Source organism: Lolium rigidum, chromosome 3, assembly GCF_022539505.1.
Source record: "Lolium rigidum isolate FL_2022 chromosome 3, APGP_CSIRO_Lrig_0.1, whole genome shotgun sequence".
NCBI classification, from domain to species: domain Eukaryota; kingdom Viridiplantae; phylum Streptophyta; class Magnoliopsida; order Poales; family Poaceae; genus Lolium; species Lolium rigidum.
The window spans coordinates 247,324,220-247,336,487 of record NC_061510.1 but is presented as its reverse complement, the minus strand read 5'-3'; the positions used below and the strand labels follow the sequence as shown (position 1 = coordinate 247,336,487).

The 12,268-nt window shown below is 45.0% G+C and overlaps 1 long non-coding RNA gene across 7 annotated transcripts; it reads right to left on the bottom strand.

Moving 5' to 3' along the window:
* Nucleotides 1-3,995: 3,995 nt before the first annotated feature.
* On the bottom strand, nucleotides 3,996-11,915 carry LOC124703252. Of its 7 annotated transcripts, none has more exons than XR_007003002.1 (9): nucleotides 11,812-11,915; nucleotides 11,391-11,640; nucleotides 10,899-10,994; nucleotides 10,700-10,820; nucleotides 10,480-10,599; nucleotides 9,794-10,285; nucleotides 9,207-9,331; nucleotides 4,332-6,357; nucleotides 3,996-4,199 (listed from the first exon to the last, which is right to left on the bottom strand). It is a non-coding gene; the product is annotated as an uncharacterized LOC124703252 (long non-coding RNA). The 7 variants fall into 7 exon arrangements; XR_007003005.1 differs by having other exon boundaries at nucleotides 10,899-10,985; XR_007003001.1 differs by lacking the exon at nucleotides 10,899-10,994 and having other exon boundaries at nucleotides 4,001-4,199; nucleotides 4,332-5,001; nucleotides 5,319-6,357; nucleotides 10,700-10,804.
* Between the last annotated feature and the right edge of the window lie 353 nt (nucleotides 11,916-12,268).

Below are 12,268 nucleotides of genomic sequence, written 5' to 3'. Positions count from 1 at the left end.
GATGCCGATGCAGAGGCATCGGCTGATATAAACATGATATCCGTGACCCGGACGGAGTAGCAAGTCCAAGACATTGGACATACGTGGCGAGGCCGATCCCTGAGATCGGCCCGCAAAAAAATAAAAAGCAAAGGATCTTATCTCCAGCATGCCACGTAGCTACAATAGAAATCCGAGAAGTTGCAAATCATTGCCAAAGCCTTGCAACGGAAAAGGAGGCCGATTCCCGCAATCGGCCAAAATTATCCTCAACATACCTTGTCTGCGTTCAGCATTGATCCAACAGATGCCTGAAGAGCCGATGCCATCAATTACTTGACAGAATCGGCTCGGGGGGCACATAGGGATGAGATACGAGGATACGGAGCTGGGAACGAATGTCGAATGTCCAACAGAGCAGCTCAAGCATGGGGGCCGATACATAAACAAATCGGCCATAAAAAATCCAACATACAGAAATTTTTGAGCACAGCCGATGCGTAGACATCGACTTAAGGATTAAAAGCCGATGCACGGCCATCGACTCAAGGGGTGCAAACGGTTACATGGCAAGGCTCTACTTTGCGAGGACCTCCAACTGTTTGGAGACTCAGGTCTTCTCTGCGAGGACCTCCAGCTTCGTGTGCAGACCTTCAAGTGGGACGGTGCTAAGCAGAAGTGTCAAGTGGGGCGCCCGAAATCGCCCTTTTCTTCGTGCAAGCTTGAAGGGTCACGGCCTCGACCATAGGGCTTGGCCAGGGTGGCGATCTCAACGTTCTCACCATAAGCTGCATCGTTGAGCTAAAGGAGCTTGGGGGGGGCATATACGGAGAAGGTACAAGGCCGCGAAAATGTACCCAGGTGAGCCGATTCAAGGATCAATCGGCCGATGAAAATGTTCAGCATAGCCGATGCTTGGCATCGACTCTAGTACAATTGCACGAGATCTACCAGCTGCATGTTCAGGATGCGAAGTCGGCAGTACTGTCAGAGGCATCAGTGAAGCTGTTGGTGATTCATCTACCACATCGGCTTTCAGCGGAGGGAAGGTAGTCGATGGGGGCAAGTTTGGCTGGTTCTGCATAGTAACTGCCTCGAATTACCTGCAAAGCCCTTTCTTCGATCTGCGTATCCTCACTGTTAGCCTCGCCTTGACTGAGGCTCGGGGGGCAGCTGGCCTGATGAGTGTTCTGTTTTCGAAGCCGATTGGGGTATCATCGGCTGATCCTTCGTCACAACTTCCTTCAGCAAATGATGAATTATTGAAGAGTATCAGGTCTCAAAGTCATCAGTTGAGGAGCGGAGGGATGGATTGCGTAGGACCGATGCGTTAACATCGGTTTGTTAAGCGTTGATTGAGGGGAATCGGCTAAGTCAATTGGGGGAAAATCGATAAAGTCAGGTTAGAGGAAATTCTTCATTAATAAAAGGGATTTCTTACAATGGAGAGCTGATTACTCAAACAAAAGGGGAACAGATTACTACTGCTGGTCTTATGCTAGCGAATCCCTACTCTAAGTGCTGCTGTCGTCTTCGTCATCGCTGGGGTAGCCGCCCTCGTCGCTACTGTTGACGAATTCCTCGTCGCTGCTACTGTGACCTTCAGCGGGGGCCTCCTCCTCGTCATCATCATCATCCTCATCGGACCAGGCCCAGCCACGGATGCGCTTTGGCGGCGGTTCCTCGGAGGAGGTATCATCCTCTAGTTCCTTCTTCGTGTCGGAGGAGATATCTTCGTCTTCGTCGTCCTCTTCTTCTTCTTCTTCCTCTTTGGTGGAGGAAGTGAATTTGCCCCGGAAGAGAGGGTCGTTGCTGTCGCTCTCCGCCTCTAGTTCTCCATCGATCAAGAACCGAAGATCATCTTCCCCGTCAGTCAGAGACGTGTCACCATCCGACCAGACGAGGTCTTCGGGACGGCCTTCGGGCACGAAGTCGAAGTCAAATTCTTGCTCATCCCAATGCTCGGGAGCGCGCCGGTTGTATGCTTCCGTCTGATTGACCTCCGGCTCTCCCTCGTTTGCGGAAGAGGATTGGGAAGAGGAAGAAGAAGACATGGCTATGAAGGAAGAGGGTTTTTTGGCTGACGGCTGGTTTGGAGCAAGGAGATGAGGAAGAGGACTGTTCGATGCGGTTAAATAAAGGGGGATATATTGAAGATCAATGCTCGAACAGTTTCCGAGGGTATAGGGCCAAAATTTTCAAATCATGCAGAGGAGTTGAGAAGGCAAGACGTCATCATGGAGAATACTGCGACGGTTCTGCCACGACATGACCCTTCGAAGGAAACAAATGGTTTTGCAATTACCATTATCAAAACCAGGGGGGCATGTGTTACCACCCGATTTTGGCCAAATCAGGAGTTGGGCCGTAAGTGAAGATGGGCTTAGAAGATTACACGTGGAGCATCTTTGAAGCGGCCTTGCGCTGAGAGTTTGGGCTAAGTTGCCCATGTATCTGTAACATATTAGATCGCGTTGTAATTTAGATTAAAGAGATAGAGTCTGGCCCGTGCACGGTTAGGTGCACGCCTCAATTAGAAAGTCCCTTGGACTATAAATATGTATCTAGGGTTATCGGAAAAGGAGGACAATCATCGTTCAACCAACACAAATCGGGCGCATCGCCACCCCTTCTCTTCGAGGGTTTCTCCCGGGTAAGCACCATGCTCGCCTAGATCGCATCTAGCGATCTAGGCAAGTATACGTTTATACGTTATCCTTGTACTTGCTCGTGCCGAAGCCTTGTTGATGGCGAGCGAGTACTATTTATCCTTAGGTGTTTAGGGGCTTGCATTGGTGCTTTCACGTGCATATCTGCGTGGCAATGCCGTCCCTAGACACCTAGCTGCCCTTACGTCGATCTAGACGTAAGGGCAGCATCTTGCTTGTTCTTACTTAGTAGATCCGATCCGTTATAGTTGCTCCTTGCTACGCAAGGATTAGTTTAATATCCGCATAGTTAGGCCTTATGTTGGGGCTCGGAGGATCCGGTGGCGCGTTAGGAGTTGTTTACCGTCCTCGCGAGGGATGTTCCGGGGATCAACGTTATGTTGGTTTTTAGGCCTCTCGTAGGGGTAGTTTGCATCGTCTCTCGTAGCCGCTAGGCCCGATCACACGTAGGACGTTCCGATTATGCGGTGAAAACCCTAAACTCGTCGTGGATCGTTTTAGCTTTGTCCCGATCAAGCAGGATCCCCATGCCATTGTAAATCCAACGTGAAACATGGGGCGATCGGCTCCTTGAGCCGATCCACGAGGAAACCCGAGAGCCGATAGGGCTCGTATTTAATGTTTACGTGTCTACCATGCAGAACAATCGAAGCACTAACACCTTCCCGATCGAGTCTAGGTCAGGTGGCACGCCCTAGCAACCGCCAGGACGTTGGCCAGAAGATTTGCGGGACGACGCGAGGTGCCAGGGATCCACTAAGCGGCCCTGGGAGCTTCCCGGCTCTTCGTGTTGCTTAACCAACGCCCATCGGGGGGTTTGGAGGGTAACAGTGTAAGCATTCATTTACATCTACGGAAAGCAATATTGCTACACGCAACAGGATGTCTATAATGCAGTAAGTGCACAAGGAGAAGAACTTAGACAGATTTTCCATGCAATAAAGCTACCAAAAGAAAGCAACGAAAAATAAGAATAGCCTGTAATTTTTGGTAAGAACTAGAAAGTTTATATACTTCAACAGAATATTTATCATTGAAAGCTTATTTTTCTCACAAAATAGCGAGATAGAAGAAAGTTCTTAGATCAAAGCTAACGAGACACCAACCTGTCCAGTAGCAGTTTTGCAAAAAAAATTGCAAGTCTAATAGTTTATCCTTTCTAAAGACATAATTAACTTGTGGATATCCATATCCCGAAGCAAGTAAAGTTTCATTGTAACTAACAAGCATATCACAACTTGCAAAAACAGACAACAAATGCTTGGCAGTAAAATTTCATTGTAACTAACAAGAATATCACAACTTGCAAAAACATAGACAACAAATGCTTGACACCTGAGTAAATAAACCACGACAACAGAGTGAATACTAAGTAAAATTATGATACTACACACAGGTATCTTTTCCTGCAGTGGGTCCGCGTCAACATGACACCACCAACTGTAATTTATGCAGTTTTGACAACTAGCAGTGAGAAATAATATGGACATACAACAAGGTACGTCAACAAACATGCGCTTTCTGAATTTTGACAAATGAAATATGACTGACCTGCATTGACAAGTTAAATGTCATTAACTCTAATACATGTCGAAGACCTTGGTAGGCAGCACCAAAACCAATGCCTTAACGGAATAAAGCATATACGTACTTGATAATGATTACACAAATATGACAACTTACGAGAAAAAAAGTGGTCAACTTGAAGGGTTTCAGTGTACAAACTCCATGATTGGTGTATCAAGAACCACAACAAATAAAAGAGTAAGATGATATCTTGAAGGAAAAGATACAACTCAGATATTACACAAAATTCTACTGTTGTCACAAGTACAATGAACAAGCATACATGAAAGATTTTCGTCCAAACCTCTACAGGAAGAGGCAAACCTCTAAAAGTTTGAAAACCTTGCATGCACCCACTGAATCGTTAGCCGGATAACTTTACATGAAGAGGATTCAATGGCACAATGCATACTAAACCATCGATCCCAAATTAGTCAAAAGATGTTTCTCCATCTAAGAAACTAAAATATGTCAACTTAATTAGCTGCACATCAAATACATGCATTATGCACATAACACCTGAAACTCAAGCTAAACTAATACTGCAAGCATATACTGCCCAATCTAGCCAAACATAGCAAGCCAGTAATCTCGGAATAAAGATTACACTATCAGAAGGTTAAATGCACAGCACTTCTGCCAAAGTTTCTTTACCACTGCTAGAAAGAGGAGTAAATCAAAGTTCACTTACACACAAAAAAGGGAAATGCTAGGCCAGAACAAGGACCAACAAATCCATTATCAACTCGAGCATTGCACGACTTGAACATGTTCTCTTGATTTCAAACTGCCAAGGGAAAAGAAGAAGAAAATTCTTCGGGGTTATAAAATGTGACATGTGGATGCAACACGGAGTTGTACTGATCATGGTCTAATTTATAAATACATGTACAGAGAGGTGTACTGAAGATCATCTATTTCCTTCCTGATAAGTCAATGCACAATAGGACACAAAGATCAACTAAAAAATTGCAATCTTCCATGCTTGAATGTCAACATGCTCAATACACATCATCACAGTGGAAGTAATCTAATGTAGGCACATCACATTAGAAGATTTGCCACCACCAGGAGCAAAGCAGCATAGAGAGAAACTGTTCTCACCTGTGCAGGAAGGGAAGATATCTGGTTGTGGCTTATGCAACACCACAAGATAAGACAAGACATTCCTAAGGTCTTCTCTTAGCACTTCCAAGTCGTTATGTGCCAAAATAAGCTTCTGACGCTCCACTCCCTGAAAATCAAGCAATGCTTGGTTACCTTGAAAGTAGAAAGGAAACCTGGCCCCATGCATAAAGTACCGAGACCACATGCCTAATACCTATGTACAAAGGCTACTACGACATAGCAACGAAAAAGAATTTGGAGAAATAAGGCTGATACATATAATTGAGACTGTGAGAAAAGCAACAGATTTATAAGACCCGAAACATACAATCAACTTTTAATGCACAAGGAGAAGAACTTAGACAGATTTTCCATGCAATAAAACTAACAAAAGAAAGCAACGAAAAATAGCCTGCAATTTTCGGCAAGAACTTGGAAGTTTATATGCTTCAACATTAACAGATTACTTCTCATTGAAAGGTTATTTTTCTCACAAAATAGCAAGATAGAAGAACGTTCTTAGATTAAAGCTAACAATAGACCAGCCAGTCTAGTAGCAGTAGAAGTTTTCAAAGAAACTATGCCAGCCTAATAGTTTATCCTTGCAAAATACAGAATTAACTTTTGTATATCCACATACCAAAGCAAGTAAAGTTTCAATATAACTAACAAGAACATCGCAACTTGCAAAAACACACCGGAGAAATGCTTGACACATGAGTAAAGTTTCAATATATTTGGTGTTTTACTTAAGGAGCTGCAACACTTCATGGCACAAAAATAGTGGCAAACAAGCAGTATCCCAGGTAAAAAGATTGATGCTTGAACAGAGCAACAATCCACGCATCATGCTTTCAAACAATAAATTGGCCTCTCCTAACACCTTGGCCCGCTCAATTTGGCTGAAGCCGGCTATCGCAGCCCACATACATTCGGCCTAATTATTTTTATCAATCACATAATTTGAATTGAGGAGATACACAGTAGGAGAATACCATTAGCCAGGAGCAGCTCAATTGAGTGGCTTCGAATCCCCCTGCAAATATAACTAACACATCAGATTTCAATAGTTGTGTATCTACAGGATCAGCGAAGAAATCCATAAACAGGATTCTAAATGAGTAAATATTACAAGGAATGATCACAAATTCACATCAATGTATTCATGGAACCAATGAACTAGATAAGTCTAGAAATTAATACTACATGATAGCACAGTGAATACCATGGTTTAAAAGGCGACACCTTAACGCCTTCTGGTGGAGGTGCGCCTGGACGCATAGGCGCTCAAGGCGCAAGGCGAGGCGACGCCTTCAGTCGAAGCGAAGGAAAGGGCTCCGGCCCAGTATACTCAAAGGGCAAAAAAGAATTATCCCCGGCCCAACCGGCCCAACGAGACGGGGCTGGACGAGCAAAGACGCGCAGCTCAACCTCGACATCTCTGTCCCTGCAGCTGCTGCTGCCGTCGGACGAGGCCATCCAAGATGGGGCAAGGAGGAGGAGGAGGAGGCTGGGCGGAGAGGCAGCCACAGCGGCGCCCGGCGGTGCTGCAGACTCCTAGGACGCTCGGAAGGAGATGCCCGGAAGCTTGGCCGGAGGAGGAGGAGATCTGGCGGAGGAGGAGCTGGCCGCCGGAGAAGAGAGAGCTCCTCTCTCTATCAATGCACTCGATTAAGGTCACGGTGTGTTCACATCCTTCTCTCCTCTCTCTACCCTCTCAATCCCCCCAATTTCCCTCCAATTTGGCCCCAATTTCACTTCTCCCGCCGCCAGCTCTCTTTCCCGCTCACCTGTTGATGGCGTCCCAACGCGAGCAGAGCGTCCAGAAGCGAGGAAGGCGACGACTTCGACGCCTAGGCGAGGGAATCTGGACGCCTTCGTCAGAAACCAAAGGCAAGCCCGACGCCCAGCCCTCCTCGACCGCTCGGACGCCTAAGCGACGCTTAGGCGACGCCTTTAAAACCATGGTGAATACTAAGTGCAAATTATAATACTACACATAGGTATGTTTTCCTGTAGTAGGTCCTACTGTCGGTGTCAACACGACATCAACTACTGTAATTTATGCAGTTTAGAAAACTAGCAGTGAGAAATAATACGGCCATGCAATTAGGTACTTCAACAAACAAGTGTTTTCCTCAGATAAAATATGACTGGCCTGCATTAAGAAGTTAAATGCCATGACTCATGAAGTCTACTACTTGCTGCAGACCTTGGTCGGAAGCACAAAAACCAATGCCAGTAAAACCAGCCTGAACAGAACAAAGCATATAAGTACTTAAAAATGATCACACAAATCTGACAACTTACGAAAAGACAACAATGATTAAATTCAAAGGTTTCAGTGTACAAATTCTGTAATTGGTGTAGCAAGATCCACAACAAATAAAAGAGTAGCATATTATCTTGAAGGGAAAGATATAACTCAGATATTACACAAAATTCTACATTTTTCACAAGCACAATTAACAAGCATACATGAAGGATTTTTGTCCAAACCTCTACAGGGAGAAGCAAACCTCTAAATTTTGAAAACCTTGCATGCACTAACTGAATCGATAACCAGATAACTTTAAAATGTAAACATGCAATGCCAATGTTATAGGCATTATTCAAAAATTCCAAGCAAATTAATAGTGAATCTAAATATAAAGGGATTTCATCAGTTAAAACAGAAATTTTTGTAAGACTTAACCTAGGGCTCAATGGCCAAATATCTGATCCTGACATAAGTTTGTATTGATGAATCATCAAATGCATGCAAACCATCTAGTATTATACTTTTCCATGAAAAATCATGAATTCATGTCTTGCATCTCCGACCTGAATATGCATGCAGATCACAACCATTACTCGGATTAGGCCTTGAACCATACTCGTGAACATCAACTTCTTTGAACCATCAGCTCTGACCTGAATATGCATGCTGATCATGTCAAGACGGCAGTTGCTTTCTAACAAAGATAATCTGAAGCATGCAACAACCAAATGACTAGTGCTTGCAAGAGTTAGTGCTGAGGGTTTTACATTTGAACGCTGAACGTCCTCTACCAACTGAACAAACTAATATATTTGTAAGAAAAATCCTAATTACCATCAGTTAACTGGGGATTCAATGCATTCTTTAATTATCATCAGTTACCTGGGGATTCAATGGAACAAATCATAGTAAACCATCAAGCCCAAATTAACCAATTAAAGATGTTTCTCCGTCTAAGAAACAAAAATATATCTACTCAAGTAGTAGCACATCAAATACATGCATTATGCACATAACACCTGTAACTAAAGCTAAACTAATGCTGCAAGCATATTGCCAAATCTAGCCAAACATGACAAGCCAGCTTTCTGGGAAAATGAATGACGATTACACAATCAGAAGGTTAAATGCACAACACTTATGCCAAAGTTTCTTGACCACTGCTAGAAAGATGAGTAAAACAAAGTTCACTTACACAAAAAAAATAATGGAAATGCTAGGCCAAAACAAGCAAAGACCAACAAATCCATTAGCAACTCGAGCATTGCACGACTTGAACATGTGCGCTTGAGTCAAAACTTCCAAAAGATAAGGAAAACATATATACATCGGGATCGTAAAATGTGATAACAAGGGGATACAACACACAGTTGTAGCGATCATGGTCTGATCTATAAATACATGTACAGAGCAGTGTACTCAAGACATCTATTTTCTTCCTCATAAGTCATAAGTGAATGCACAACAGGACAAAAGGATCAACTCAAGTATTGCAATCTTCCACGCTTCAATGTAAACATGCTCAATACACATAATCAAAGTTGAAATAATCTATTGTAGCCACATGACATTAGAAATTTTGCCACTACCAGGAGGAAAGCAGCATAGAGAGAAACTATTGTCACCTGTGCAGCAAGGGAACATATCTGGTTGTGGCTTATGAAACACCACAAGAGAATATATTCCTAAGGACTTCTATTAGCACTTCCAGGTTGTTATGAGCCAATATGAGCTTCTGAAGCTCCACTCCCTGAAAAATCAAGCAATGCTTGGTTACCTTGAAAGTACAAAGGCTACAAACTACAATATATGTACAAAGGCTACTACGGCATAGCAGCTAAAAGGAATATTGAGTAATAAGGCTAATATAATCCAGAATGTCAGAAAAGCGATAGATTTATAAGACCTGCCACATACAATCAACTTCAAAACCACGTAAATGTTTGTGAAACAGTTGCATCCCAACTTGACACATGTATCACAGTCACAATGAATATCACTTCCTAGCTAAAATTTGGGAGCCAATTGCAAACCAAAACACGATCCAGGACAAACGGCAGATAATAGCACTTCACACTAATTTAGTGCCTACGAATTGCATAACAAAACTTCGATCAATCAACACCAGCGGAATCATACATCTCCTGCCTACAGATTCTACAGGAAAAAGATATGAACTTTAGCAAAATTACATGAAGGAGGGAATGGAGACCTCATAAGGAGTAGCAGCAGCTAAGAGTGGTGCCCAGAATTGTGGCTGGCAGTAGAACTGAGGGGCGTGGTCGCCGGAAGACACCGGAGGCAGCAACTCCGGTCGTACTGCTGGCAGCAGCAGCCTTGGAAGGCGACCACCAGCTCATCCTCCATGCTTCCCCACAGCCATCCTTGCGTCATGGCAAGCTCCTCCCGCCAGTCACGGTCACACGCCATCACCAGCAGTAGGGCATTGATCTTTGGCTGTGGGTGGTAGTGGGCCCTTGGAGATGGGGTGGAAGAGGGCGACCAGCCAACCAGCCCGCTGGTGCTAGAAACCCCAAACTTGGCGGGTTGCTTGGACCTCCTTGCGGCTTCATCAGCCCTGAACGAAGCGCTATTTCCCCATGGCCGGGGCCATAGAGTTTGTCAGCATCTGACAGGAAGCCGCGGAGGATGTCCATCAAACGTATGTCGATCGGACAAGCACACCATACAGCCCAAAGGAGTCCTGCCATAGTGGGATGCAAACAGGTTACAAGAGAGCACTAGCTTTTCCTCGCCGAAGAGATATTTCCAAAATCTCCATAGGGGAGCTCCCATGATGTTAGTCAAAACAAGTAGATCATAAAACATAGTTACTAGTTGACTAGAGAAAACATTTAACTACAGCCGAGCTCACAAAATTGATTTTATGTAGCATACCTCATCCACAGGATGCTTTCCCAATTCCCCAGGTCGGTAACCAAAAGTAGCACCAAGAGAAATTGGAGCTTTCACTCCAGGAATCTTCAGCAAAGGATAAGAGGGTGGAGGACAATATCTCTGCAAAATAATTTTATGTTAGTTCACAGTGGCCAGTAACAAAAAGAACTGTCAACAAGAAGAACAGCTGCATGTAGATTTTCTTTAAAAAGTACTATACCTGCATGTCTATAAGCCATGGAAGTGGCGCACCATCAAGCATGCCAGGAGCTTCTTCTTTAAGTTCTCGGAGCAGCATACCTGGCTTCATTTCCCTAAGTTTGACCTGTTGAGTGCATACGCTGCATAGAGTTGTGCTCAGTTAGGTAGGTTTGAAAACAAGGACATCTCCGTTACAGACATCAAGAATAGAAAAGTACTTCAAACTCTTTCCCTTTGTAGTACAGGTCACCATAACTAGACAATTTTGGTTTAGTTTGATATTTGAAGAAGACGTCATGCAAAGCCTGCACAAACTAAATTATGGTGAGACTTTGCTCTCATGTGTGTGAATCATGCCAGAAGTCGAGCCATGCCTGAAACTTGAACATATGAAACAAAGAAATGCTATCATCATTTAAAACCACTTTCACTTGAAAAATATCACTTATTCCATTTGCCAGTTGATCATGAGGCGAGTGGACTCCAGTTATCCATTCATAGACAAAACAATAGGACGCCATGACAGTGGCCTAACTATAAACAACCTGGTGATCAAAGCAGTGCAAATGGGAAAGAAAAAAAGTGGCTTCATCTTCTTTCAGCTCTATTTGGTCATTTGGTAAAAAAGTACAAGATTTCCCAATGTATCAAAACAGCAGCATGCAAGGCAACCTCGAGAGCGCTAAGCATGAACCTGGACGGAGACTCACTTGTTGCCGTAGAAAGAATCCCCAGCCAGGGACCATGGTCTTGGCATCCTCCTTGGCATTGGCGATGAAGACGCAGTTGTGCTTTTGCGGCACCACGACGACCACCTTCACCCTGCTACTGCCAATTGTGCTTGTGCGGCAGCACGATGACCATCATCACCCTGCTACTGCACACTGTGCTTGTGCGGCACCACACAACCCTGTGTGCTGCTCAACCACCAACAGACAGATGTGTTCCTTTGAAACAGGCCTATCCAATTAAAAATAAACCTGATATAAGTGTAAATATTTCAGAAGCATAACTGCTGCATCTTGACAATAATTCCGATACGTAATCAGTGAGCAATTTGTCATTACGAGTCACTACATCTTCAAAGCAATTTGTTTTGCAAGAATGCTGGGAGGATGAAAGGGGCCTCACCAGCAGGAGCATGTCGTGGAGGTGGTGGCCGGCAGCAGCTTGGGGAGGAGCTCGCTCCGCGTCGACTTAGGCAAGAGCGGAAGCTGCGGGCGGGCGGGCGACCGGCAGCAGCTCCTTGGCGCCTACCAGCCTGCGCCGCCGCGAGCTCCAGACCCCTCCCGCCGGCCGCTGTCACGGACGCGCCTCCATGGTAATACCGCCTGACACCAACACGCCTCGCCGTGCCTCGCTCGTACCGCGAAGGAGGGGGACTGGGGCGCAGCCGGTCCGGCTGGGCTGTCATGATGGCAGTTGTGACACCGGCGGCGGGGAGGAATCCAGTGCGGCTAGGGCTTCTGGTGGGGGCGCCGATTTGGCGGTTCCACGGTGTTGACTAGAGAGAGGAGGAGCCGGAGATTTGGTCGGCGGCGCGAGGAGCCGGCCGGGATCAAGCGGCGGCGGAAGGGGATGGGGGCTG